The sequence below is a fragment of the Mustela nigripes genome, chromosome 4 (genome assembly GCF_022355385.1).
Source record: "Mustela nigripes isolate SB6536 chromosome 4, MUSNIG.SB6536, whole genome shotgun sequence".
NCBI lineage: Eukaryota > Metazoa > Chordata > Mammalia > Carnivora > Mustelidae > Mustela > Mustela nigripes.
This window is the reverse complement of record NC_081560.1, coordinates 65,790,221-65,818,183: the sequence shown is the minus strand read 5'-3', so window position 1 is coordinate 65,818,183 and position 27,963 is coordinate 65,790,221. Positions and strand designations below refer to the sequence as shown.

At 37.6% G+C, this 27,963-nt stretch overlaps 1 protein-coding gene and 1 pseudogene across 1 annotated transcript in view; one reads left to right on the top strand and one right to left on the bottom strand.

Moving 5' to 3' along the window:
- Positions 1-27,963, top strand: part of UMAD1 (UBAP1-MVB12-associated (UMA) domain containing 1) — a 217,526-nt gene that overhangs the window by 82,513 nt on the left and 107,050 nt on the right. The gene's annotated exons all lie outside the window — the stretch shown is intronic.
- LOC132016972 (U4 spliceosomal RNA) lies at positions 22,598-22,671 on the bottom strand (annotated as a pseudogene).

The following is a 27,963-nucleotide window of genomic DNA, read 5'->3' as shown; positions in this document are numbered from 1 at the left end:
TGCTGCTCATCTCTTCTGCATGGTCTCAGTAACCATCTATAGATTTGACTTATAAAATTCATCCTCATGTTTAAGTTAGGTTTTCTTTACTGAGTGGTGCTTCATGCTTGGCAGTCTAGCCTGAATACTTCTCATGGCTAATTGGACCAAATCATGTCCTGCACATTATTTGTGGTGAATTACAGTAGGAGGTCCCAGTGAGAGACAGTTGACCCTCGTGGCCAGGGGCTTGCTTGGACTCTGATGCTCATTAGACTATAATTCACAACTGGTGAACATTAATTAGCTGTTATTAATAATAATTAATAAACATCAATTAGCTGTTGGTTTTTGGGCAGGTCACTTACTATATACCTCAGGCTCCCTATTTGTAGTGGGATAATTCTGTAATGGAACATTATTATTCTGCAGTGGAATAATAATGCCTAAGTTATCAGATTGTTGTAAAGGTTAAATGAGATGGTACGTATCAGAGGCTTAGCCCAGCACATGTATACACTAAGTCTTCAATAAACATTAGCCATGATTATGTAATGGAAGATACAATGTTATTAAAACATTCTTACTAATCACCTTAAACCAAGCAATCACATAACCCAGTTTTCATGTTTTCAATTGGGAAAATGTATTCTAAAACCAAGCTAATAGAAAAGTCATTTCTAATATATACAGAATGATAATTATTTTGAATTAATAAGAGGGCCTATAGACCATTAAACAATAGTTAGCTATTGAAAGAATTCATTTTCTTGAAGATGTTCAACATATGACCAAGGCCTAGAGTAGGCATTGTATACTTTATGAAATTTTTCCAATATGGGATCTGACTCGCTGAACTTAAAAATGAAACAAACAAAACAGAAGCTTGTTCTCCCGCGCCCATGGTGCCAAAAAATAAATCACTGCTGTATTCATCAAGTCATAAAATTTAAATCATCTCTATTTGAATTGGATAGCTCAAAGTAGTATTTGACGCTAACCACTAGTTCGAGCAGAATCTGGTGATAGTTAAGGGACTATTGTTCAAGGTCAATTGATACTAGATTGCTGCCTCAATATTAAAGCATTGCAAAAAATATGGATATAAAAAAACTTTAATTAAGCAGTAGATATAAATGAACTTTATTCCTCTAACCAGATGTATTACGGTTTATGCTTAATGCTATGCATTAAGAAAATTTTCTTGCTTTAGCTTTACCAATAATTTGTTCTTTTTCTGAGCTCTCAGGACTGTGGCTAACTAGCAACAACATGTGCAGGCATTTCTTTATGTGCTTCTCCTACTTTCATATTTTTATAGGCCAGAACCCCCAGCCCGTATCCTCTCTGGAAGGCTGCTAATCCACAAAAGTGACATCTTCTTTACCTGGGGCAGTAAAGTGCCTCTGTTTTTTGTTATTTTGTTGTTGTTTGGGGTTTTTTTTTTTTTTTAAGATTTTATTTATTTGTCAGAGAGAGGGAGAGAGAGCGAGCACAGGCAGACAGAATGGCAGGCAGAGGCAGAGGGAGAAGCAGCTCCCTGCCAAGCAAACAGCCCGATGTGGGACTTGATCCCAGGACGCTGGGATCATGACCTGAGCCTAAGGCAGCTGCTTAACCAACTGAGCCCCCCAGGCGTCCCTTGTTTTTGTTTTTTTACATCTGCCATATTCAGTTGCCTTGACCTGGCTGTGTTTAGAATCAGCTGGTAGCTTGAAAGTGGAGCTGTTGGCTTCAGGGCCAATGTACCCAGGTGAGATAGAGTTCCCAGGTGAGACCAAGAATGGGCAAGGGATATAAAAAGGAGGGGCTAGGGAATGAAATCCTGTTGTTTGGATTCCTGAGAGAGTGGGCAGAAGTTTTAGGAGAAAGGGTAAGAAACTCTTTTTACTTCTCAGCACCATTCAGGCATAATGTCTGAAGTTATAGAAGTTACAAACTTTTAAAACAAAGTATTTCAGATGTTGTGTGATTCTTACCTAAGTGTACCTGAAGTAGCTTAGGTTATGTTCTTTTAAGCGAAGAAATTAGCTTAGTTTACTCAAATATCAGGCCTTGCATTTGACCACGGGTGAAGCCGTGTGCGCACTTGGTCATGAACGGCATCGGCAGGCACTGGAGGTTTAACCACACGCTCAATCTCTGTCCCGCTGTCATCATTTTGCTGGGCCTCTGTGAAACTCACCCCATACTGTCAGTCAGTTGCTGAACTTTAGGGGAGATTTGGCCTTTCCCTGCATTGCTAACATCTGCTCTTTGCATGTCAGGGTCCACAAAATAAACCGTCTCTTGGTAGCAGGCATCCCTCGCTCCGGCCATGTTTCTTTGAGGTGCTTGGTTATTTACACGTGTGCAGTATGGTTTGAACTCAGTACCCATCAGAAATATTAGCAAAACTTATATTCTTCAAGACCCATGTTTTTCTCAAGGAGGCTGACAGGTGTTTCTAACGATACCACAGATTGAGCAAAAAGTTTAGAAACGCTGGATATTTCTGTCAGGTCAAAAGCAGTTAGTATTTCTTGAAATATATGTGTAAAAAAGTGGAGCCTGAGTTTATACAACTCAAGGTATTTCATGAACTTCTGCAAAATTATAGGAGTTTCCTGTGGCAACTTTGGGATGATAATAAATTCATAAAGGGGAGAACTGACCCAGCTTGCCAGTTTGTTGGTTAGAGAAACTTCTCAAGATATTCAGCTTCTATGTATTTGTCTGTACAAAGGGGAAGCACAGGAAGGTTGGTCAGGACTTGGCTGAAGAGAAATCTGAGTAAGCTTTGCAGTTCCTGTGTCGGGGGGAAAAATAGGAAGGCAGCTTAAAGAAGTTAAGCATCTAATTACTAGGTGGTGAGCCCCTTTGTTTCCCCGTAATAGGAGCATAATTGTTAAAAATTCCTGAAACCCTGGAATTACCACTGCTTTCAAGGCATGAGTCAAATTTGAAAATCAGAACAGTGGGCTAAAACTTTCTATTGAAAACTGGTCAGTCGCAAATTTTAAAATGAAGGAAAAGCATTCCATCATTTGGTAGAAATGTATATATTTATGTGTGTGTGTATCTATATCTGTATATATATTTTTGCATCTACCTCAAAGAATGTTTTGTGAGAATCCAGGACTACCCTTTGTGTCACCTGTCCCCTAAAAGTATCCCCTAAATCCTCTTGTAGACAGTTGTGCATATAACTTCACACCACTTCTTAGACTGATATTTCCTGTCCACAGCTTAAAACACTTGATGTGTCCTCAGTTGTTTCCAATTTTAAGTTGGTATTGCCTTTGCTATAGAAATCTGAAGTTCTAGAATTTTGGAACTTGGGAGAACAAATTCAAGTAGGACATATCTTTCATAACCGTTCATAACACTATGTGCTCTCATAATCTGCCTTTGGCATTACCCTTTCCATTGTGAAGGATTCATAGCCCTTTTTATGGCTTATTACCTATAGCAGTCAATAGATTCCGTAATCATTTTCATTTCTTTGGACTCTACCCAGTGCCCATTTATGTCTTGACATGTAGCTATGAGAATTAAAGACAGTTTGAGAGCGGAAATAAGTTGAAAGTCTTCCTCAGCCAATGCCAAAATCAGGAATTCACTGTTTCTCTAAGTCCTTGTTAAACCCTGACTTTTAGGCATGATTTTTTTTTTCCTGTACTCCATTCATTTGATAGAAACATTAATTAAGTTAATAGCATGGCAGCGTCTCCCACTGCCACTGTGAGTCCCTGAGCAGTAGTGCACATTACATTAACTTCTTCAGGTTATAAAGCCCCCATTTTGCAGGGTGAAGCAGTAATTTCAGGGAATAGGGCTTAATGAAGTTTCCCCCAGGTGTTTCACTTTTAATATGAGAACTCTGAATTCCTTCTAAGTGCAAGGAAAAAAAAAAGTTTTTTGAAACAAAATTTTTCACAGTGAATTAAAACAAATAGAATGATAGTTAAGGTTCTCCATGCTTATTAAGCCAAGATTAAACTGAATAAACCTGATGCCATTGGCTTGCTGAAAAACAATTGTGAACTTTTAACTACAATTAATATGATGAGCAAAACCTGCATCTTCTTCCTCTAAAAATGGGACTATACAGTATAAGGCTTTAAGTCAGCTTACTAAAAATTCAACACATTTGTAAAATGACAAAATAATTTTTCTGCTCCTAAATAAAATATTTTTGTTTTTTGATATAGCAAAACTAATCAGTTCATGATTAGAGTTTTATTGAAGAAATCTTACCAACTGTCTCTTAAAACTTAGCATAGTGATAAAATTGTTGAAGAGTGACTGAGTTCCCTCTGTTGTGTATCATGGGGAGGCATATAATAAGTAGTCTGCAAACGTTTGTTGACATGCTAAGGGTTTACATGGTAATGGCCTCTTTCAGTGTAATATTTGCTTTTTTTTTTTTTTTTTTGATGGATTTTTTTTTAGAAGGGGAGAGGAGAGAGAGAGAGAGAGAGAGTGTGTGTGTGTGTGTGTGTGTGTGCGCGCGCGCGTGCACACGAGCAGGAAAGGGAGAGGAAAGGAGAATCCTAAGCAGACTATGCACAGAGCACAGAGACTGACACAAGGCTCGATCCAAGTACCCTGAGATCAGGACCTTAGCTGAAGCTAAGAGTAGACTGTGCCACCCAGGCACCCCAGCATTTACTTTTTATAATCAACAGGTTTGTTGTTTTTTTTTTTTAACTACATTGTAATTATTATCTAGGTTCTACTTTTATTTAATTATCTCTCTAAAATCTTTTTATTAGATTTAATTTAAATGTAAATGTTTGTATGAGGAAAACCTAAAACATGCTCATGTTTGAACTCTGCCCTTTTTAAATGATTGAAATATAATAGATGTACAGTGTTATATTAGTCTCAGATGTACAACATAGTGATTTGGCAATTCTGTGCGTTATTCAGTGCTCGTCACAATAACTGTAGTCACTATCTGTTATGGTACAACATTATTAAAATGTAATTGACTATATTCCCTATGCTGTACTTTTCATCTCCATGGCTTATTTATTTAATAACTGGAAATGCATGCCTTTTGATCCCCCTCACCTGTTTCACTCATTCCCCCTGCTTCCCACTCGTCTGGTAACCACCAGTTCTATTTAAGAGTCTGTTTTGTTCATTTGTTTTGATTTTTTGATTGCACATATAAGTGAAATCCTATGGCATTGGTCTTTGTCTGACTACTTTCACTTAGCATAATACCACCTGGGCCGAGTTCATGTTGTTACAAATGGCAAGTTTTCATTCTTTTTATGGCTGAGTGATATTCCACAGTGTGTATATGCCACATCTTCTTTATCCATTCATCTGTCGACAGACATTTGGCTTGCTTCCATATCTTGGCTATTGCGAATGCTTTCCCTCTTAGACATATGTTTAAAAAAATATTAAACCTATGTTTTTGTGTCTGGAAAGATAAAAAGGGAATGGTTACAGTGGTTTCTTTTGGGGCCCGATAGTGGTGGAGAAAGGGACTCTTCAGCAATTAATATGACAAATATTTGTAAAGCACCTATTAGATACCAGACACTATGCAGAGTGTTGGCCATGTTGGGGGACCAAGACAGCGTCCCTGTGTTCATGCGTTTTAGAACCTAATAGGAGATCCAGGCATTTAACATACACATACATACATACACATACATATGTTTATTTACTTACAGGAATGAGTGATATGAAAGAAAGAAAAAATGCTATGAGGCAGAATTGCAAGAGGAAAGTAATTTAAGGGGTGGGTGTTGTTTAGGGAGGCCTCAGAGTGATAATTGAGTTGAACTGGAAGGATAAATCAGAATTAGCTAGGCAAGAGGTAAAGGAAAATGGTAGAGGAACCAGCATGTGCAGAAGCCCGGAGGCAGTGAGGATTTGGGCTTCTCAGAAGAACTGAAGGAAAGAAGACCCATAACACTGCAGTGCAGGGAGGGAAGCAAAGAACTGGAGTGAAGACGGCGAGCGTACAGGGCCTGGGAGTTTGCGTTTTGTTGGCAAGGAAAAGGGGGAAATCATTGAACGTTTTTTAAGCAGAGGAGTGATAGTATCTGGTTTGCTTGTTTTAGTGTAAAGACCTCCCTGGTTGTTGGAGGGGATAATGAATAGGAAGTGGTCTGAAACAATAATAATCCAGGCAAGTGAGGTTGGCGACTTTGCCAAAGATAGTGATCACAGACATGGGGAAGAGTTGACAGGTGTAGTATGTTTTTGGGGACCTGGTGATGGATTAAATATGGGGACAAAGAGGTGCCCTAGAATGAATCTCCATGTGTGCTGGCATGAGCCACAGGGTGGAGGATACAGAAGTCTAGAGAAGGAGCAGATCAAGAGTTCAGTTTTTGGACAAAGTGGCTTTTATTGTAGTAGTGGAGGTTTATAGCCGACATTGGGCTTGTAGTGTGAATTCGGGACTATTAGGATGCACATGGTATTTACATCTTTGTGAATGGATGCAATTACATAGGGAGGGCATGTTGAGAAAGAGCTGGGGACCCAGCCTTGGGGGACTCTCAAACTGAGAGCTTGAGCAGTGTCAGAGAAGCTCACAAGAGCCTGAGAAAGAACCGTGGAGTCAAGAGGAATATTGAGGAGAATGGGTGTTGGGAAAGCTAAGATGAGAAGTGTTTCAGTAAGAATTAGGCCCACATTTTTGTATAAGTTTGTATTACTTTTATAACTTATGTGCATGCACATGTATATTTTTTTTTCCTAGAAGGTACATTTTATTTATTGCTATTCGAAAAACAAACCACAGTATAAATAAAAATGAAGTTAACCAATGAGATAATCTTGGGCAGACTCTCTTTTAGACTTTTTCTTAACATACAATTACAAAAGATGTGTTCGAGCACCTGTACAAAATGCATACAGAGTGGGAACATACAGCATGCAGAATCCAAGCAGAAGGATTTTCACAAAACGTGTATCCTATTTGCCACCTATTCTCATTAAATTGTCTCTGCTGGCTGGATCCACAGAACTTTTAAGACACATAAATGTGAAGGTTGAATTTTTTGTTTTTTAAGATTTTATTTATTTATTTGACAGAGAGAGATCACAAGTAGGCAGAGAGGCAGGCAGAGAGAGAGAGGAGGAAGCAGGCTCCCTGCTGAGCAGAGAGCCCGATGCGGGACTCGATGCCAGGACCCTGAGATCATGACCTGAGCCGAAGGCAGCGGCTTAACCCACTGAGCCACCCAGGCGCCCCTGAAGGTTGAATTTAATTTCATTTTGATTCTTGCCGTGTTGGTTCTCGTGTGCCAGAACTCGGCAGAGTAAGGATTGCCATGCCGACGTGTTTTATTTCTCCTTCTCTGGGTAGTATAGCTGAACCAGCCAGACTGCAGGAATGTGGCTGGTATTCCCTGAGCCCTTTTGTAGTTGTAATAGCTGATGCTACTGAATTATCTTGCTAAATGATAGGCTGTTCGCTCCTGGAAGGAAGACTGGTCTAATGGGAAGAGCATGGGCTTGGATCCAGTCCCAGCCCTAATTCTTACTCCTGCAAATTTGCGCAGGCTACTTAATCTCTTCATCCTCCTATAATAAATACCTACCTCACGAAATTTTTTTTGAGGATTTATTTAATAAAGTTAAGTATGTAAAATGCTTAAGAAAATATCTTTAACAAAGCGTGCCCTTAATAAGTGTATTGCTTTTTAAAAGATCTCATAAAAAATAGTTTCTGGTATCTCCCAGCCCTTGCGTATAATGCCTGGCAGGAATTATTTTTGTCATTTAAGGTTACTTTTCTTTTTTGTCACAGAAGCTGAGATTTCACAACACATGATACTGTTTACAAGTTTATTTTTCATTAAGGCATCCCTGATGTCCGTGTTCTTTGCTCTGTCTCAAAGTGCCTTTTCCAAGTCTCCACTTCTTCAAAGAATTAATATGCTAATTCATGAAGTTAACACCTAGAACCAAAATTTTCAGGTAGTGATTTTCAAGATTGTCAGCTGAAAAGCAAATTCATACATATATATATATATATATATATATATGAATAATCACAGATGTGAAATTCGGTGTTCACTTATCTAAAAGAAGTTTGATTGATGAGAAAGTTACCATTTGACATTTACATTTTTCTGGCTTCTGATATTAACGCTTTACTTTGTCTAAAATGGGACTATGGTGAATATTGACTCCTCTTTCTGTCCAAATAGACTTGCTGTAAATGAAGCTGTAAACAAAGTGCTGTATGTTCAGATATAATCATGTTAAAGTAATGATTCTCCATATATTAGGGAAGACTTAGAAATATTTATTTTAAAACACATAGGTTTTATAGTGTATTCACTAGGTCGTTTTTGCTTGGTCTATGTGTGTATGTACATTTTATATTCCTGAAACTTGAAAGAGGTGCTATATATTTAAATATTATCTTACTTTAGTTTATTCACATCAGTGTGATTTTCTGTTTAAGTATCTATCTAGAATTGGTTGGGAAGCAACATAATGAGATTTGGTCTGGCAAGTCAAAATGAAATGTATACAAATTATTCACATTCTGACAAATAAGTTGCTCTAAAATCAAAGCAGGAGAGTAAATGTAGTGTGAGATGGTACGCAAAACCAGCCAGAGCATAATTAGCAAAAAATAGTAGAAATGCCATTTGTTAAAACCTGAAATGAAACAGTCAGTTAATTTTCTCACAACAGGAAATAGCAAAGCGGTTGAGAAACATCATCTGTTAAAAACAGCATTAAGGCAGGTTAAGGAACCAAAAATACAAAGTATATAAATTATAAAATTGAAAATAGAATGTTCAGTAGTATTTGATCTTGATGGCTTTAACAGATTTGTTGTTGTTTTACTGACTGGTTTATTACAATAAATTTTTCAAGCTCCTATTAATACTTTCCCCTTATATATGTGTATGGGTATATAAAATCTCTTAGATTTGGGATTTTCCTCCTTTGGACAAAGTGAATCTATTAGAGAAAGACATACTAATAATTAAAGCTGGGAAGGTAAGTCATTTTATTTTCTATTCTGCACTGCTTTAAAAATTTTTCTTGGGGCAAACCATACATAACGTAAAGATTTCCATTTTAACCATTTTAAGTGTAGAATTTAGTGACATCCATTACATTGACAATGATGTGATATCACCACCGCTGTTTCCCAAACTTCTTCATCACCCCAAAAAGAAACTGTATTTTTAAAAATCTTTACTGAGACATAATTCACCTGCCACCTGCCATATCATTAACTTAAAGTGTACAATTCAGTGACTTAATATAATCACAGAGGTGTCTAACCATCAATATAGTCAATTCTAGAACATTTTCATCACCCCAAAAAGAAACTCTGTACCCTTTAGCAGTCAGACTCCATTTTTCCCCAATTTGCCTCTAAAGGTTTGCCTAACCTGAACATTTCATATCCATGAAATGCTATAATATCTGATTGTTTGTAACTTGCTTCTTTTACTTTTAGGTTTTTAAGGCTCATCCGCATTGAAACACGTATCATTATGCCATTCCTTTTTATCTCCAAATACTGTTCCATTCTATGGCTATACCGCTTTTTGTTTATCTTTTCATTAGTCGATCAATATTTGGTTTCTACTTTTTGGCTATTATGGATAATGCTTCTATGAAATTTGCATACAGGTTTTCTGTAGACATGTTTTCATTTCTTTTGGGTATATGCCTGGGAGTGGAATTGCTGAATCATATGGCAATTCTATGTTTAACCATTTGAGGAGTTGCCAGAATGTTTTTGCAAAGGAGCTGGCCCATTTTATAGTTAACTCCACATCTTGGCCAATTCTAATTGTTGCTGTAGATCTTTCCAATTTTTCTAGTCCTCCCAGTGTCTGTAAAGTGGTACCCAATGTGATTTTGATTTACATTTACTTGATGGCTAATTATATGGAGCATCTTTTCAGGTGCTTATTGGCCACTGATAGGTTGTCATTGGACATATGTCTATTCAGATCTTTTGCTCATTTTTAAGTTAGGTATTTGCTTTTATAATTGAGTTGTAGAAGTTCTTTATTCTAGATACAAGCATCTTATCAAATATGTGACTTACAGGTATTTTTTTCTTATTCTGTAAGTTGTCTTTTTTGAGACTTGACTGTTTCTTCTCTCAGGTTTCTAATTACATTGTGACTTTATTTGGGGAAGTTCTGAACTGTTTATTGGATGCGCATATCAGTGACAGAGTGAGAAAGGTTACTTCCATTTCTCTGTACCCATGAAGTCCATTTCCTCACCCTGCACTCTGTGCTGTCATGTTGATTCAGGAGACATTTATTTTAGTACTTGGGAATGTGCTGGACTCTGGAACCAGCATCTGAAAGTAGGAGAGGGAACTCCTTTCTCAGAGTCTGGACAGGTCAGAAAAAGTCATGTTGTCAGGAAAAGCACTGCATCTTTACAAACCAGGGAGAGTTTATTTTGTTAGATGTATGCTATAAACTTGCAAGAAGTTGAAGGAGACTTAAATATCATTATGTATATTTTACTTCATGGTGTGTAAAAACTAGTCGAGCTATAGTGATTCCAACAAATGGTCTGTTTCCCCACACTGTCCACTGTCCCTCATCAGAGCTCTCTTTTCCATCTCCTGAGCTCTGGAAACTTATCCTGTTGCGTCACTAGTTTTGTCATTGCCTCAGTGGTTTCTTCTCTCCATTTACCCACGTCTTACCTGATTTCCAAGGCCTGTCTGAAGGTACCCATGATGGTGTCTTGCCGATCACTGATGATCTTTTCTTTCCCAAGTGAGTGTGGTGCTTTTGAACCTTCCTTGTGTCTTCACCAACAGTCCCATCTTTGAATGCTTCGTTGTCCTCCTAGCTTGCATATACTAGAGTTCAGACCATTTCCTTCTTTAGGATACTCCCCACAGGGCCAAATGGAAGAAATTCGAGAAAAACAAGAGTTTCTGGTCTAAACTCTTGGAAAAGTGATGGAGGGAAACAGAGTCTGGGAAAAATCAAATAGTGGTGGGCTAGCAGATGCTGAGTTGATACACTTAATGAAACAAGCTGTTACATTGAGTTAATGGTGATGAAAATATACAAATTCAGATCTAGTTTAGGCTGTTTAGCATGTCCCTCCCTCCCACCCCCATGTTTTTCATGGGATCCGCACTTTGAGTAGGCTGACTTGGAACTCTCATATGCTTAAAATTTTCCATTTCACACATGTTGTCTAAATATGTGCCCATAGTTTTTGCTTTAGCTACTGACCTAATAAAAGCCTCTTGTGAATGCTTATCACCTTGTAAAGTAGTTACCAGAGCTACAGTAAAATTTGCCTGCAAGTGAAAAGGCTTTGACTTCCCTAGGGGGAGAATAAAAAACATGTGAGACAAACAGCAGCAACTGAAATTATCTGGTGTAGAAAGTGGCAGAATGCCAGCCAAATGCTCTATCCCTAAAATGTTCTAAACCTTTATCTCAACTCACTAAAAAGGCCACCTTGTTTAAAGAACTTCAAACACAAACTTGGAAATGTCTCATTATTTTGGTACAGTTTACACAAACAATCCCCCTTTTTATTGCTATCTTCAGGTATTAAAGCCCTAAGAATTACAAGAATTTTTTTTAAATGTTTCTATTTCTTTTTTAAAAGGGTGTGTGTGTGTGTGCATGTAAATGGTTACTGAAAGTTGTTGCCGTGTTCGTTTTAGATACTTCAATATATCTAATCAGAAATGATGTTGATTGTTAAGTCGGCAAAGTGGCCTTCAAGGGTGTGGTAAGAAATGGTAACGATAAACCTTCATTAGCTATTAGGCCATGAGGACTTTTTTTTTTTTTTTTTTTTTTTTTTTTTAAATAATAGAGATGGAACGGGTTGGTAAATCTTGCTGTTGTTTGGGTGTTGCCATGGGCGAATAGACCATGTTACGCAGAGCTATTTTGATGTCTGTCCTGGGGCAGCGGACAACTCTAGCCTTGTTTTTGCTCAAAAATATTGGTATCTTTTTCCAAAGTTACCTTTTTTTAGAAAGTTTGCTCAACTTTTTGCTTTATAATTCCTTAAGTTCTTAAACCCAGAGAGTCTTATTCACTGAAAACCCAATTATAGTTAAATGCTTTATTTCCTGAATAATAACTATTTTTCCTACCATTATTAATACCACTTCATTTGCTGAATACTGTCTTAGAGAACATTTCAGAGATGCTACTTTATTTGATTCCTTCAGAAATCCCTAGAATAAGGCAGGGCAAATGCTTTTATATTGATTTAGGGAAGAAGGAAGCTGAGGTTCAGACATACCAAGTGGCTTGCTAGAGGTCACTGGTAGCAGGGGATAATTTTCTATTTCTCTGCAGTGCCACTTGGAAAGCTTCAAATCTTAGGGGCCCCTGGCTGGCTCAGTTGGTAGACCATGCTCTTGACCTTGGGGGTGTGAGTTTGAGCCTCATGTTGGGTGCAGAGATTACTTAAAAATAAAATCTTTAAAAAATACACAAAGCTTCAAATTAGGTTATTGTGATACTTCACGATTATGAAATATATTTTTGACAAGAAATAATAAACCTTTTCATCAAATCTGCCAGAAAGGCTGCCATATTAGTAACTCAAAACAGAGCCGGAAGTTTTGGGTCCTTTCATCTCTCTGACTAAGCCCACTAAGTCAAGGTTTTGGGAAATGGAAGTCTTCACTGTTGTTTGCTGAATTACTCTCTTTCTCTATATAACTGAAAATTCAGCCTTCACTATTTTCAGTTTAACAGATAATTTTCCTTAAAAGGAAGAGGAAATTTGTTTATGTTCTTGGAAGAAAGTATAGTAATTAAATCTAAACCATTATAATATTAGAGAACATAAGAAATGCTGTTTCTGGGCCAAAATATAAGAAAATAAGTTGTAATCACCTAACAAAGTATATGTTTAATTGTATGCATTATGTTTCCTTCTATATATAAATTCAATATTTTGGTTGTATTATGTATTTATGTAATAAAGTTCTATAACTCCCTTAATCCAAGGTCTGTTCCATGGATTAGAACATATTATAAATACCTATCCATAAATAATTATTTAGAGAAACTTTATGGAGCCAGCAATGACATTTTGAAATTGCTGCTACAAAACCAGATGACCAATCCTGGAACTGGAATATAAATTAGTCAATCAGTCTTGTTAGAGCTGCCAGTTTTGGTGGGGTTTTTTTTGTTTGTTTTTTGTTTGTTTTTTTTTTTTGGATGGGAGCAGGTAAGGTGACCTTTATCTTTGCCTTGGATTTCTATTTACAGCAAATTATTCAACATTGTGCTGTGGTGGTACTTGATAATACAATCCTAATGCTCATTTACCCATTTACCAAATTTTATGTAATAGCTGTTACCTTTTTATACTTGTCTAAATGCTTTATATCATATTTTCTCTTGAGAATAGTAGTACATTTTAATATACAAAAATTTAAAATTTTATTATATTTTTAGGGAAAAATGGGGGGAAATGTAATATTTTTCACAGTAATACTTTGGGATTCAGCTCTGTCATTCTAGGTCAGGCATAGTCATCAATAAGTCTAGGAACCACCAACATTCCCACATTCCTGATGCCTCTTTTTGTCCCCTTTTATTTCTGTGCTATGGACATCCCATCATACAAGATTTTCCTCTACTCTGGACTTTGCTTAGATCAATGTGATTGCATTAATTTCTGTATTTGCTGTTTGGATTTTTTCCCCCCTTATTCAGAAATTTCCCCTCCTAGTTCGTTTAAAAGTTCCAACCTGTAGCCTTTCCGTACTTGGTGTTGGTGTTTTACAGTAGATTTGAAGAAAAATTGTATGAGAGTCCAAGACAAATATTTATCACTTTTTTTGAAGTGAAAATGAATGCTGTAACAATTCCATAATAAATACCATGAAGTTTAATGTGCTAAATTAATTTTTAAACAGTTTTGATAGTTCTTCCTTGAAGGACTCTTTTCTGGGTTTTTATAATCTCACTTAAGTGAGGATACAAGGTGGTTTAATTACTTTCCAGCAGTGCACACTCTAACAGCCAACATTCCAAGTTTAAGCTATGTGTCTTCTTGGGGTTTGAACTGTTTCCACCTAATCCAAGGAAAAATATTTGAGGGACATTAGTTAATGCATTTTCCAGGAATGGGAGTAGGTAAGTATTTTTTTCATGGCTTATAGAATATTTAGCAAATTGAGCCTCTAATATTTAATTTTATAGCATTCTCGGTACTAGTGGCAAAAAACTTCCTCCAGAAATAGTGAGAAATTATGTGAATTCCCCTCTTGGTATGTTTAGGAGAGTAAGTCATAAATCTTCAGTCTCATATTTTTCTAAAATAAAACTGGGCATTGATATTTGCTATGATCTAACATGCAGATATAATGAAAAGATTCATAAAGTAGTATGAAGACTTTTGAAAGTTCTTACAAAAGATCATATAAATTGAGACTGTGATGCAGAAAACATCTAAGATTTAATTATTCTTTTCTATGATAGTTTATCTAAGTTCTGTTAAAACCTTAATAACATTAAGTACTAATGAAAGGACCTTATGTGTCACATTTGCATTCATAAATATCCATGAAGGATCTCTTTCACCAGTGTTATTCAATCTTAGTCCAGGACAAGGTCAGACATTGATTACGTTTGACAGTCTTAACAAAAGTGAATAGGAAAGATAGATTTTCTTGTATTTAACTGCTAGAATGGTGAGGGGCAACGACCTCTAATATATAGTATAATATATGAAGAGGACTGTTAGCACAATAGAATGATAATGATCAAGTACAGCTATAACAATAACTATTTATTGAGCATCTGCTAGGTGCCAGGCCCTACAATAGCTCTTTATGTATGTTTCATATAATGTAATTTTAGCAAACATTTCAAATTCAGAGAATATTCTACCCGTTTGCCCAAACATGGAAACTGAAGTTTCAAGAAATTAAATGACTGGTCTAAAGCTTCCCAGCTAGAGGCCGTTTTGCATACATTTGACCCCACTGGGCCAAGCTGTTTGTCAGTGTTTGGCTACCCTGTGATCAGAGACAGAGAAGGTATTGATAATGTATAAATTATTTATTTGGCCTGGAAATGTATGTGCTTTTAATTTTAAATTTGAATTACCTGTCTTTGGCAGTTTGGAATTTGTAACATGATGGAAGATAGTAAAACTCCACTCAAATTAGTATGAATATTTTGATTTAAGCTTCTCTGGTTACTCCCTATTTCATATTACACACAGATGCCTATTTTTCTTATAATTGACAGCCCTGGTGTATGTCAAATGCTGCTCTCAGTATTTATGAAAATTTATGAAAACGAATTCATTTACTGCTCACAGCATCTCTATAGGATAGGTATTATTTTTATCCCTGTTTTACAGATAACTGAAGCACAAAGAATTAACGTGACTTGCTCAAAATTACAGGTAGAAGGTGACTGAGTGGGCCTCTGAACCCAGTTTGGTTCTAGAGTTTGTGCTCTTAACTGTCTGGATTTTTCAGATTTTACAGGACATGGTGAAAGCAATAATTGTTTGAAACTTATTGCTGAACTTACAAGTGTATGAGGGTAAATGGAAAGAATAAATAATGTCAGTAAGATATTTAGTAAGAAATAATGACCCCCAATAAGACCTTGGAATTCTCTACATTAAAAATAGAAGATGAATTTGGAAGGCAGCTTTAATTGTGTTAAAAGCCAGTTGAGACTCCTAGTTTGTAGACTTGTTTGATGTTGTGCAAGCTCTTCTTTATGGATATAACTGAGCAGGATATTGTTTCCTAAATTGTACCACAAGTTACATTACTTCCACTAATGAAGAAGTATTGAGTTCCGTGATGACTGTTTCCCACCCCACTTCTATGTATCATTGCTTTAGCCCATATGTTACAAATGAGAGAGATTTCTTACGGACATACGGGACAAATGAGGCTTTTAGAATTGTTATGTTAAATAGAGGGCTGATGTTTCAGAGCTTTAGAGAGAGAGAAGCTGGATGCATCAATCAAAACAATGGATTGGTAAAACTGAAACTGAAGAAGTTTCTGAAAAAGAGTGAGAAGTTTTTGATTAAGATTTCAACTTGTATGCATTTCAGTTTTGGCAAAAACAAAGCTTAAGTGTTTCTAGCTGTGCAATATGGGAATGTAAATGAGAGTTTGCTATGAGACTTTCTAGAAGTACACTCAGTCTAAATTGAATATTTAGGGGGTGGGGCAGAGTGACAGATAGGTGGGGAGAAACACCGAGCTCCTCTGGGGGAGTAGATTAAGGACCTTTGGTTTAAACTGGATCTTCTAACTACTCTGTTTACCTGTAATCAGAGGCAAGTTTAGCAGGAGCCAATTTACCAGGTTTAGGTTTTAGGGCCCTTTCCTTACACCAGCCCCTTCCAAGGGTTTGGGAAGGCGTCTGGCTGTATTTGTTCCCATGGCCATATTTTGCAAAATTTTAATTTTAAGATACTTAAACCGCAATTAGTTAAGACTGCGGTCTCTTTTCTACTCTGGCCCTCCTTCCATCACATTTCCTCACATGCTGGATTGCTTTGGAGGGTTCACAGGCATTTTTTGGATTGGCTGGAGGGAAGTTGAGCTGTCAGTACACAACTTTAACTTTAGGAGAAAGATGCTTTGGAATGTTTCAGTCAGACAACTGAGAAATCAGATTCCTAATTTTGACAAAGATGAAGAGTTCCTTTTTTCACCTTTACAAGAACTGAGAAAACTCAGGTAACAGAACATAAAATTAAAACAATCAAGGTGAATGATGAAATAATAGAAATTATCCTCCAAAAAATACATCCTCCAAAAAATACTAAAAAAAATCAGATTATCCCCAAAGCAATAATTCACTGAGAAGAAATAACTTTTGAATAGAAGTAGTAAAATGGATTGTTTGAAAGTCTAGTTAACAAAGAGGAATGGATCCTATGAATCCCTCAGGAAAAGAGTTACGTTTCTTGGGGCGCCGGGGTGGCTCAGTGGGTTAAAGCCTCTGCCTTCAGCTCGGGTCATGATCTCAGAGTTCTGGGATCGAGCCCCACATCGGGCTCTCTGCTCAGCAGGGAGCCTGATTCCTTCTCTCGCTCTGCCTCTCTGCCGTCAAATAAATAAAATCTTAAAAAAATTATGTTTCTTGCAGATTTGACCACAGAACACTAACATGGAAAAAGGTAACATAAAACTTTATCATAATGTATGTCTACAGGAAGCTTTATAGTGAATGAGTATCTTTAATTCAAAGAATATTTAGGGATACTCATGACATATAAACTTGGAAATGCCCTGAAATTTTGCACCTTATATATGAAAGAAACCTTATGGAATTTCTCCAGATTTGACAGTGGCCCTAAAAATTGACCAGAGTTGTGAAGGTTAAAAGCTTTCTTAAACATATTTCTGAACAATTGCATGTTATATCTTCATTAGAAGAAACACCAAATTGTTCTATTTTATGTGTGGAACATTTTATTACAAAACTGTGACTTGGCACATTATATAACAAATTATCAATGTGCATAGTCAGACATTTTAGGAAGAAAGCATTATGGAAGTGTGCCAGATGATTAATAAGAGAATGGTATTTCTCTGGATTTGTGTGATGTTTGTGGAATTTTCAGTTGCTTAAAATTTAACTTTTGGTCCTGTGTCTTATTCTACATGCATTTTCACTATCTGATGGTGTATACATAAGTTTGTATTCTTCATCTTTAAGAGGACTCCTGGGACGCCTGGGTGGCTAAGTCAGTTAAGTGCCTGCCTTCAGCTCAAGGTTGTGATCCCAGGTCCTGGAATCTAGTCCCACATCAAGCTCTCTGCTCAGCAGGGAGCCTGCTTCTCCCTCTCCCTCTGCCTGTCACTTTCCCTGCTTGTGCTCGCTTGCATGCTCTCTCTCTTTCTCTCTGACAAATAAGATCTTAAAAAAATGGCTCCAAAAGTGTTCAGACTGTATACTACCTTTCGAAGTTAATAGTTTGTAATGTGAAAAGATATTATGTGGCATACATATTCTATAGTACCTAAGGTGAGGAGTAGAAGATCCCTCCCCCACTCCCATTTCAAAGAAAACTTCGAAGAAAGTTTTAACCTTTCCTGTGTGTTTTCTACAATGTTTAGATCTGTTTTGTCCAATAAAGTAGACACTAGCCACATGTGGCTATGGAGTACTTGAAATGTGACTAAGGTACTGAATTTTTAACTTAATTTAAATTTCATTAAAGTTTAATTTAATGAATTTAAATTGAAATTTGAAACGAATACCCAATTCATTAATTAAACATACTGCTAAGTATGTTTAAGACGACTTAGGTATATTAATTTACTTCAGCTGTGAATTTTGTGAACTCCATAATGTGACATTAGTGTGCACCTTCGTGTGTGTGGTATGTATACACTTTTTTCCGCAAAGGATCATACTCGGCATATACTCTTTTTCATCTTAACTTTTTAACTATATGTTTTTCACAATAACTTATAGATTTACCTCATTTATTAGCTGCATAATATTCTTTTCTGTCTGTATGATCTTTTTTTTTCCACATAATTTTTGAAATAAGAGATCACGTCACTTACTCATATATTTAAACCCTCCCGTGACTTCCAATCTCTCAGAATAAAATCCCAAATTGTTAATATTCCTCTAAGGCCTGCCTTGTTCTGTCCCTTCACTGTTCTTCTGCTTAGTTCAGGATAGCACATGCATCTATTTATCTGTAATGTGGAGATGAAACATGGGTACTTTATTCTTTTTTTAAAAACACTGTCAGAAATGTTGCCAGTAAAGCAAAATGTCTTCATTTATCAAAGGTATAGTCTCATGTAGTGTCTCACTTATCTGACCACCAGCAGTTCCTCTTAAAGCAAGGAAATCTGATTTTTCCTCACGAATAGCACTCACTGAAGTCAAATAAACCTCATTAACCAGAGTAAAAAATATTGCAGACGCTCTGTAATCAAGAGCACATTTGAGGGAGGAAATGGTGTTACAGCAGATAGCTGTAGTGCACTGTGTCTTAAGAATTTGGTGCTTCTTTATTGCTAGATTAAATTTCAGAATTTAGAGTCTAAATTTTCCCTTTCACATCTGGTGACACTTTTTTAAATCAGTGTGCAAAAGGAGAAAAATCTGTCTGCCTTCTCTCCATGCCTCTCACTGCAGTCCTACTTATGCCAGGCTTAAGGAAAAGCCTTTTGCGTTGGCAGGGAAACTCCAAAATGGTTTCCAAGCCTATTAAAAGTGAAGGGAGAGTTTTTGCAGAAAATCTAAGAATTTTTTTTTAATTGGAGCGGTACAAAATAAGCAACTTTTAAAATTAAACAATGAAAATCAAAATGTGTTGGCTACGAGTCATATGTAATGTTGGCGTTCTGGTGCCACCGGTGTACAGCAGACTCCTGTGATCTATTAAAACTTAAAATTTAGGAGTGTAGAATTGTGAAGGATTTATGATTATTGACAGCTAAAGGGGCTATGGCGCAAGGTATAGTGATAGTTAGAAACACATGGACTGGCGCACATTTATCACTGAATAAATGTGTGGACCAACAAGTGAATAAACAAGGAAACTGTGTTGCTGTCATCAAGTAGTGTGCGTTCGTTAGAGCATTGTGCCCTGGGAGCTGGGGACTGAAGGAGTCCGGATGAATGGAGCAGGGAGAAAGGAATATGAAGTGATTGCCAAGAAGCTGGGAGCTCTAAACCTGGCTGGAATGAAATAGGACCTAGGGGGTGAGGACAACTGTTGAGAAATGAAAAGGCAGCCATTTATGTGTGAGTCCAGGCGAGAGGCAACGCCATTTCAAAGTTAGCAGAACTTTTTAGACAAAGGTTTTCATGACCTCAGGAATGAGGGTTATGTTGCGGACTGACCAAAAGCGAGCTTGTCAGTGCATTCAGAGAAGATGAGAATTAAGGTATAAGTGGGTCTGGTCTGAGTATCTTTAAGACTGTTTATGTAGAAAGGGACAGAAACTGCAGCTCCTCCTGGTTTAACTGAAATGGGGCCTTTGTTGGCTCCTACCAGACAGCATGCTGACTTCAGGAATACCCTGATCCAGCTTCAGATGATGGTCCAGGACGGCCTCCCTTGCTATGGAGGGCTGTTCTTCCTCTGGCAGCAGGACCGCTGTTACCTGCTGTTTGGGGTATGTGCCAGTCGCTGTTGTCTCCCACACTGTGGGAGCATCTTGATAAACAGGTTTTTAATTTTAATGTTGAATTTTACGTTTACATAGGATGTTGAATTTTATTTAACCTTTTGGCTAGTACTTTGTGTCCTGAGCAAGCCATCTTAGCCAACTGAAGATCAAGAAAATATTTATTTATCTTTCAGGCCCCACTGTTTTACCAGTCACATTCTGCTCAGAGCCCCATGTAGGTTTCTGGTTGATTCTACTGTGTAGCCAGAGTTGGAGGTCACTCGCCTGGACGGTGCGGAGAGTCTTCCCAGGATCCCTGGGTACCGCCACAGTGTGGGGTAACTGCTCACCCCAGAAATGACCAGTTTGACCAAACCCCTGCATGTTGACCTCTTATGTGGCAAACTAATACGCACTAAAGTTTTTTGTTTTTATTTTTTTAAATAGGACTTTCCCCTTTTTGGAGAGAGGATTTACTACTTGTATTAACAGATAAATGATGTGAATGTATTTGTGGTTAGTTAAAAAAAAAAAAAATCTAGAGAGGGTCTCTCTTCGTAAGCAATAATCAATTAATTATATTTTGTAGTCAAGATGTCTTTTTGGATTCTAAGACCTTGAGACTCCTCAACCTCAGGACTCTTGATCCTTTATTTTTCATGCTGTTGCACACTATGAGGTATCCAAGATGTGAGAAAATAAAATTATTCCAGATGGTGCTCCTTTTTCATTTTTTACAGTGTTTCCATCTAATCCTCTCCCACAAAAGAAAAATTCCCCTTGGAATTGCTTCTGTTATTATTTGTATTCGTTTTTAAACCTTGACAACCATGTGGACATAGTACAGGTGCTTTTGTAGGAGAGTGATCTATAAAGTTCCTGGTGCTGGGCTGCAGAAATGGAAATCCTGCAAATGCCAAAGCAAAGCTGCTTCCAATTCCCTTAAACATGTTTTGGAGCCGGATGTAAATGAAGTAACTTTTTTGAAGATGCGTTGATTTTTGGATATCTGATTACTATAATCTGGAATAGACAGGCAGAGGAACACTGAGGACGTGTCTGGGTCTGGCCAGAGATCTGGCTCCCTCTCTTGCTAGCTGTGTGGCCTTGGCAAGTCCTTTAGCCTCCCTGTAATGAACATGATAGTGATTCCCACCCTGCAGGGCCTTTGTGGGGATTGAGTGCAGCAGGCTGGTAAAGCTCCAGGCTATCAGTGCCTGATCCACGGTGTGTGCTCCTTGAATCTTAGTTATGCTGTTGCTTCTGCTGCCACCACCTTTGCAGAGGCCACAGTGGGGTCTCTGTTGTGTTCATTCCTGTCTCCTTTTTGTCCATCCAGAGTGAAGGCTCCAGGGTTGGGAGACGCTTGTAAAAAATCAACATGCAAAAACTCAGGGAAGGAGCTGGAGTATGATTTATTTAAAATAATTTTTAAATGTTTGATTACTTAGGTTTTTTTTGTTTTGTTACCTTATTTGGAAAACCAGAGACTTCTTTGCTTCCTTTCCCTCATGTCACAGCCCATCCCAATGTTTTTGAGCTCTTCTGCTTGTCGACTGTACAGTTATTTCCCTGTTTATGCAGAATTTTTATAGTGAATACTTCAAAGACAAAAGTGAAAGAGAAGTTTTGATGGATCTCTTTTTTAAATTTTAAGATTTTATTTATTTGAGAGAGAGCCCGTGAGGGGGTGGGGGTTGGAGAACATGAGTTGAGAGGGAGCAGCAGAGAGAGAGGGAGACGCAGACTCCCCTGAGCAGGAAGCCTGATGTGGGGCTCGATCCCATGACTCTCAGATCATAACCTAAGCCAATGGCAGGTGCTTAACCAACTGAGCCACCCAGGTGTCCCAGGCTTGCTCGCTTTCTCTTTATTTTTTAACCTTGAAATACTGTTATAAAGTAATAAAACTTTCAAGCTGTAGAGCATAATACATCATGTATTCACATGCCTACCCTAAGCTTCAGCAACAAGCAGTATGGATGGATACTATGGAAGCTACCTGTGGACCCCTCTGATCCTCCATGCCATTTTCTTATACCACATACTATGTGTAATTCCAAACTATATGTGGTTTTTGTTTTGCTTATTTTATAAGTTTATCTAAGTGCTGCCATTTTCTTTGCATTCTGCTGCAAATTGCTTTCTTTACACAATGTCGTTATTTGTCAGAATCATCATGTTGGTGGTAACTGTCATTCATTTGAACTATTGGCTGATACTTCTTTGCATGAAGATGCCATCATTTATTATTTAGGAGTGTAGTAGACACTTGCACTCTCTTTCTCATAGACTATGCTGCCATCAGTGTTTCTTTTTTTAAAAATTTATTTATTTATTTATTTATTTATTTGACAGAGATGGGGAGAAAGAGAGCAGAAGCAGGGGGAGCTGGAGAGGGAGAATCAGGCTCCCTGCCAGGCAAGGAGCCTGATGTGTGACTCCATCCCAGGACTGTGGGATCATGACCTGAGCCGAAGGTAGATGTTTAACTGACTGAGCCACCCAGGCGTCCCAACCATCAATGTTTCTATTAGCAATTATCGCGCCTTGGATAAACCTCATTGGCTACAATACTGCCACTGCGCAAAGCTTCAGCCATCAACGTTTCTATACATGTTTTAGCTCACAGATCTTTATAGCTTCAGTTTTATTTGTTTTTATACTCAAAATCAGTTCTTTTTAGTTTGGTCACATTTTGTGGCCCTCATTTGCATCATCATAATAAGATTGCACTACATCTTTTATGTCCTTTCTAATTCAAAATTAAACTTTTTATATAGTTTCTTTAAACTGTGTAGTTTGAATTATTGATTTTAATAAATTTCACAGTTGCATTGGTATGTCTCCAGTTTATTCAAGATACGGATTTTACTTAAACAAGGGAAAGTTCCATTTTGAACATTTTTGAGGACAAAAATAAATGCAAGAAATTATCATTAAGCATGATGAACAAGATAATAAATTTTTTCCACCTAATTTTCTTTCCTGGAATGTAGAATAATTACAAATACTAATAATTTAGGATAAACGTGACTTTATCCATATGTTTAAAAAACCTGTGTACATGTAGATCAGTCCCTGTACTTGTTTCCACAAGAGTTCAGTCACATTGAGTATTTTGTGTCCTCTTTAACCTTTAACGAAATTTCATACAGTCGAAGCATTCTACTGTTCCCTTTGCCTTTCTCTCTCTTTTGCTTCTGACCTAAATGAAAACCTAATGTAAGATTATGAATAGGCAATTAATGAAGAAAATTAATTTCTTCAATTAATGAAGAAAAAAGTACCAGAGCATCTGGAGCAAGGAGAGATTAAACTTGACTGAAAGGCCTGGAAAGGATTTTTGGAGGAAGGGGAATTTAAGCAGCATCTTCAAGAATGAAGATCTCCATCTGTGACCAGCAGAAGGCATGGCGAGCCTCCAGAGAGCCCATTGCTAACTGGATCCCAGTACCAGAGAGCCTATTCAGAGTAGTACTACACAGAACAGAAGTACTGTCCAAATTTCTGTTCCACAGATTTGTGAGGTATTACAAAGATCGTCCTTGTTTTAACTCGTAAGTTTATCACCAATAGTTAACAGGAATGGCAGCAAACACCAGGGGCCGGGGCGGGGGGCACGCGGGGAGGAATACTTTTTTTTTTTTTTTTTTTTTTTGGTTTTGCTGCTTGCTAGCTAGACCAGTATCTAGTCCTCCAAAACCTGTCCCCCAAATACACTACTATAGAGCTTGTAGCAAGAAGACTAAGTTCAGAGAGAATTCCAGGCAGAGGAAATGACATGAACAAAGGTGGTGAAGTAGGGAGGGACAGGATATATGGAAGGTAGATTGATTCAGATGTGACTGAGAGCAGGATATCTCCTGGTCAGTAGTGACTGACGAGACCAGAAAAGATTACGGGCATAGTATGAAGGGCCTTGAGTGTGAGCTTGAAGAGACTAGACGACCTAGGGCTACTGAAGGCTTTTTGGAAAGAGAAGTTGTGCTAGTGGGACTTGTCTTTGGGAAACTTCTCAGATATTTGTGGGATGCACTCAAGTGTGGAGAAATTAAGGAATTAGGTTGGAAGCTATGGTAAGATGTCATGTGAGTCTGATTTCTGGTGGCTGGATCCAGAATGAAGACTAGAAAATAGGCAACAGTGGGGCTCAGTTGGTTAAGCGGTTAGGTATTCGGCTCTTGGTTGCTGCTCAGGTCATGATCTCAGGATCATAAAATCAAGTCCTTAATAGGGCTCCATGCTCAGCGCAGCATCTGCTTGGGTTTCTCTCTTCCTCTCCCTCTGCCCATTCCACCCACCCTCCCCACCCCACGCCACCCCACCCCACCCCACCCCAGCTCTCTCTCTCTTTCTCTCTCTCTCTCAAATAAATCTTAAAGGAAAATGGGTGGGAAACATTTTTGGGCTATCACTAACCCACTCAGTGAATTCTAGGAATTAAAAAGACGCCCTGTCTTTAAGACCTCTTACTTCCATTTGTTAGAAAATTGTTATAATACATGTATTTAATGAGAGAAAGACACTTGACTGCCATCTACTGGAAAACATACACAACCATAGTGTGAATACTCCTCCCTGCAGATGTGGCACTCTTGTGCAGTACACAACCTGTACTACCATGTCTGTGACCATAATCATGTGAGTATGACTGATAGGATTTGGTAAGTGATTGCATTTGTTATAAGAGGGAAAAGGAAGAAACTTCAACTCTGGATGGTAGGGAAGTTGGTAATTAATAGAACTGGAACTTATTCTTAGGGAATAGGTTCACAAAATAGAATTATTCTAAACATGGAAAATTTAAGTTCTTCATTTTGTTCATTGATTCTAGTATTTTGCATTTACAGTTAGAATTTTTTTCTTTTCTTCTGGAATCTCAGGTTTCCAATCTTTCTGACATCTGAGAATGGTGACCAATCTCTTCTCTCTTGGATTCCATTCCCCCCCACCCTCCTCCATATCTTTTCCTTCTTTCCTGATCATTGCTTCTCAGTCTCCTTTGCAGGCCCTTTTTTCTTGGGTTTTCATTCATATGCCTCTGCATACAGTGGGTGCACAATAAATATTTGTTGCATTGAATGACATTGCCGTTGGAAGATCAGTTTCAGGTTTACCAGGAGACTTACTGATGAGTGCTAGGGACTAAGGGTGTGCAAGAATTCAGAAAGTAGAAACCTAATTCTCAATACAGTCCCTTGTTTTAGGATCTATTTTCTACACAATGGGTCACTCTTCATTGGGGAATTCCTGTACTGTTGATCTGTTCATCATTGTTCAGCGGTGGCAACACCAAGAGAACAAATTATTTATATTGGCTGTGTCATACAGGCGTGCCTAATTCAGAAAATACTTTCAAACCAAATAACGAAGCTTCCCCGTCTTCTACTTTGGGAATAATGAAAAGTTCCTTTTATTTATTTATTTATTTTTTTAAATCTTGACTTTTTTCAAGATTAGTGATTAGTGATGCGTTAAGATCCCATTTAAGTATTTTCATTTGAGGTTACTTGCTAACATTCTTAACCACTACCACCTCCTCCTGCCCACCCCCCAAGCCCACCCACCTCAGTTACTTTTGCTTTCATTTTTCATGGGACTTGTATATCAAAGCAAACCCAAGAACTTTGCTCTTCTGACACAACTCTGCAGACATTTATGGCGTGGCTGCTTTGTGCAGAGTGCTGTGGAAGATACAAAGGTTTCAGATTGCTTCTGCCCTTTAGGAGAGACTGGCTTAATGGGAGAAGTAGACACATATGTAACTGCTCCAGGGCAGGCGATGACAAGGGTCATAATATAGTGTAGACAGAGCCAGGACTCCCTGTGTAAACATCTCTCCAAGACTGAGCCACCATACATGGCCTTGCCATATTTTTTTTCTAAATTGTACATGTTTAACCAGTAACTTACCTGAGTTGGATTAGACTGTGTTTTCTTGAAAGATTCTTAAGTCAAAAACCTACTGTGAAGTTTAAGATTTAGCAGAATTTAACTAAAAAGACATTGAATAACACTGACTTGATTCTTTTAAATTTGATTTGGCTTTTTTAAATGCTTTTAAGTTGGTACTATCCGAAGAAATTAGAGAAAACTAGAGTGATATTAAGTAAACAAGGATGTAAACCAGGAGTTTTATGTTTATGTGAGTCCGGTATTTAGGAAATAAATATCCTGAAATTCTCTAGCCAAACTTTATTTTAAGATGTGTTTTGAGTACAGGAAAAAGAAAATTATAAACAGTACAGGAGGAAAAAATAAATATAACCCTCATAAATACAATGAGGTAGAACGTAAATACTGAATGGATCATTGCTGTTTAATTAAGGTGCCTTTTATTTAAGTGAAACCAATGACGTTTTTACAGTTACTAGAGAACCGAAAATATTTATTTGAATTTTTAAAATTGAAATGTATTCAAGATTTGAAATTTAAAGTGTCACCTTTTTTTAAAAAAGAATCCTTTCTTCTACAGTAACTCAATCTCAAAGAAATGAAGGAGCAAAACTAAACCAGATATACACATTGTACAAAAATAAATGCCCCTGAAAACTCATTTTAACTTTAGTTTACAGCTAATGACAAAATTGAGAGTGTGTAATTTGTGTAATGAGTGAATTCAGGTTTGCTGACTTCACATGATGACTTGCAACTTAAATTCATGCTGAAGATGAGATGCAGCTTCATGAAGGCATATTACCTACTGCATTTAACTTAAAAATCTAAAATTGGAAATGAACAGTGTGTCAACCAATTTTGTAGGTGACAGGAAATTGGGAAGTATCTCAAAGAGCGAAATAAGAGAAGTATCACAAAGATACTAAAAAGGTTTAAAAGTATCATAGGAAAGAGTAAAATAATGCATCTAATAGCAAGTAATCTGAAAGAGATATTCAATGGGAGAAAATGCTTAGTAATGCTGAAAGGGTGCCAAGGTGATATCAGACAGCAATTAGGTATGAGGTTGCAGTGGGATATGGCAGGCACAAAGAGCCACTGCCATCTGGGGAGTCCTCTTGCAAACCCATTACAGTAAAAAGAAAGGAAACTGAAATCCCTTACAAACTGGCAGTATCAAGGACACATTTGTCTTATACCAACCCAAGAACTTCCAAACCAGTAGCCACTGATATTTTGAGTAATTTGGAATACAGAAATTACAGTGTGTAGAATAGAATAGAGAATAGAGAATAGAATAGAGAAAGATTGACCTAATTAAAAAAATTTTTTTTAAATAAAATGCCTTGGAGTGACTGAGTGGCTCAGTTGGTTAAGGATCTGACTCTCGATTTCAGCTCAGGTCATGATCTCAGGGTCGTGGGATTGAGGCCCACTTCAGGCTCCGCACCGGGTGTGGAGTCTGCTTTCGATTCACTCTCTCCTTCTGCCTCCCACCCCATGTGTGTGCACTCTCACTCTGTCTCTCTAAAATAAGACAATTTTAAATAAAGATTTATTTATCTTTAAATAATAAAATAATATGAAGTTATATGATGGATATAAACGACTTAATGAAAGACAGAATTGTTTAGATTGAATGGAGACCGTGGAAGCTGGGATAGTGTGAACACTTTCAGAGGCAATTCTCAGCATCTAGGCCTGTTGCACAGATTACAAAAGAGCATCTCAGGGCCATGACGGGAGCTGGATCACTTGAAGCAGGTTTGGAGTTCATGAAGAACTTCGTTAAGTAACAGTGCCAGAATTGATTAGAAACAAGCATGTTCTAACAATGAGGTAGTATTTCTACTGTTGTCTGTACTGGTCGGATTACTCTGCCTCATTGTTTACCATCTGTGATTCACTGTTTATACTCTAGGACCATTTAGATGTCTTGCCAGAATACCCTGCCCTTTCTCTTAGCACCCTTTTTGATCTTGGCT